Raw genomic sequence first — 2,666 nt, 5'->3', positions numbered from 1 at the left:
TTTCTTGCTTTCTTTTTCTTGTTTTGTTTTTTTCTTTATAGTCCTCGTTTTCTTTTTCCTTTTCTATTTATTTTGTTTTTTCTCATTTAGTTATTCCTCTTCTTCTTTCTGTTCAATTCTCTCTCTTCGTAAATATTGTCTTTTATTTCCTCAATTTATCTTTATTCTCCTTTTCCTTCTTTCACTTTTCCTTTCATCTTTCCTCTCCAGTCACCATTTCCTTGCATTCTTCTTTCATTTCCTTCCTTCCTTCACTGCGAGCACCTTCACTACACCTGCACACATTAATTACACAGGTGAACCACAAATACGAACCAATATTTGTACACATCTCCATTACAGGTGTGTTCAGCAGTTTACCTGTAGACTCACACTAATTACAGGTGCGTGGTTACCTATATATGTGTTAATTACAGGTAAAATTGTTGTTTAAACGTAGAACTTGTTAATTTTTCAGGTAAATCTGGAGGTAATTAATATTCCTCACCTGTCCTGCCACTAATTAATTATATAAAGGTAGATTTTAAGGTGATTTCTACAGATAACACTATTTTCTCACCTGTCCTGCCACTAATTAATTATATAAAGGTAGATTTTAAGGTGATTTCTACAGGTAACACTTTTTCTCACCTGTAAACACTAATTAATTATGTAAAGGTAGATTTCAAGGTGATTTCTACAGGTAACACTAATTTCTCACCTGTCCTGCCACTAATTAATTATATAAAGGTAGATTTTGAGGTGATTTCTACAGGTAACACTATTTTCTCACCTGTAGAGCCACAAATTATTCACACAGGTACGTACACACATACACAAACACGTTCATAGTTTCACGTACACACACCACCACCATCACCATCGCCACGGACACACGGACGCACACGGACGCGAAAACGCACACACACGTACATAATTTCACCTGTGTTGTTTGTGTACGTAAGCAGGGGGAAGAGAAGAGGAGGAGGAGGAGGAGGAGGAAGAGGAGGAAGAGGAGTGTGAGGCGTGGAGGTAAGGAAGCATGTGAGGTGGTATTCTGAAGGGACCTCCTCTCCTTCTCCTCTTCTTCTTCCTCCTCCTCCTCTTGCAACTCTCCTTCCTCTTTCTTTGTTTCTTATTCCTCTTCTCTCTCTCTCTCTCTCTCTCTCTCTCTCTCTCTCTCTCTCTCTCAAAATTAATTATTTTTCTATTTTCCTCCTCCTCCTCTTCATCATAATCTTTCACATACATTCACACACACGTATGTACACACACACACACACACACACACTACACACACACACACACACACACACACACACACTACTGATAAAATTGAATATCATCAGAGAGAGAGAGAGAGAGAGAGAGAGAGAGAGAGAGAGGAGGGGAGGAGAACTAAATAACATCAATGGTTGCATCAAGTTACCTCCTTCTCCTTCTTTTCCTCCATTCACAAGTCTCCTCCTCCTCCTCCTCCTCCTCTAATATCGCTCTATGGGTTAATTTACTTTGAAGGAAGGAGAGAGAGAGAGAGAGAGAGAGAGAGAGAGAGAGAGAGAGAGAGAGAGAGAGTTCCGTCACTACATCCTGTTTGACCTGACGTCACACACACACACACACACACACACACACACACACACACACACGACCACTGCTTTTCTAAATGTTTCACTCACAATCTCTATCCTGCAACCGAGAGAGAGAGAGAGAGAGAGAGAGAGAGAGAGAGAGAGAGAGAGAGAGAGAGAGAGAGAGAGATTTCTGACACAAGACGAAGCTTACTGAAAATAAATCCAGTACTTTGTGTGTATTTCTCTCTCTCTCTCTCTCTCTCTCAGCTACCTTTCTTAAAATATTTCCTCTTCAGTATGTGTGTGTGTGTGTGTGTGTGTGTGTGTGTGTGTGTGAGAGAGAGAGAGAGAGAGAGAGAGAGAGAGAGAGAGAGAGAGAGAGAGAGAGAGAGAGAGAGAGAGAGAGAATGTGATGTGGTCATGTGTACGTAATCACTGCACACACACACACACACACACACACACACACACGTGCCACCCCCCAACCCCCACCTCCTCCCACAGCCACTCCCAACACTTCCCCCCCCTAATCTTCACCTTCTTGTGTTATGAACGAGTGGTGAGACAGACAGACAGACAGACATAGATATAGATAGATACATAGACAGACAGACAGACAGACAGACAGACAGACAGACAGATAGATAGATAGATAGATAGATAGATAGATAGATAGACAGACAGACAGACAGACATCAAAATAAACTAAATATTCTCCATTATTTACGATTTTTATTATATTTTTTTCATTTTCTTCTTCTTATTCCAAATTTTCTACGTCAAAATTTCCTCTATTTCTTATTTATTCATTCTTTTCTTTTCTTCATTCTTCTTATTCCTTCCTCTTCTTTTTTTTTTATCAAGATTTTATGTATCTCCATCTTTTCTTTCATTTTATCCTCCTCCTCCTCCTCCTCCTCCTCTTCCTCCTTTCCTCCTTCCATCACTTGCATCATTTATCATTTCATTTTCTCTGTTTCCACACACACACACACACACACACACACACACACACACATACCAAGCTTTTCTTATTCTCTATCTTGTCCTATATTTCCTCCTCCTCCTCCTCCTCTTATTCTCCTTTATTTCTTCAATCTCCTGTTTTCCTTC

At 40.0% G+C, this 2,666-nt stretch overlaps 1 long non-coding RNA gene across 1 annotated transcript; it reads right to left on the bottom strand.

Moving 5' to 3' along the window:
* Positions 1 to 145: 145 nt before the first annotated feature.
* LOC123505270 lies at positions 146 to 911 on the bottom strand. The gene is made up of 2 exons (XR_006675113.1): positions 560 to 911; positions 146 to 487 (listed from the first exon to the last, which is right to left on the bottom strand). It is a non-coding gene; the product is annotated as an uncharacterized LOC123505270 (long non-coding RNA).
* Positions 912 to 2,666: the final 1,755 nt, after the last annotated feature.

The sequence above is a fragment of the Portunus trituberculatus genome, chromosome 2 (genome assembly GCF_017591435.1).
Source record: "Portunus trituberculatus isolate SZX2019 chromosome 2, ASM1759143v1, whole genome shotgun sequence".
In the NCBI taxonomy this organism is placed as follows: domain Eukaryota; kingdom Metazoa; phylum Arthropoda; class Malacostraca; order Decapoda; family Portunidae; genus Portunus; species Portunus trituberculatus.
This window is presented reverse-complemented; position numbering and strand designations above follow the sequence as displayed.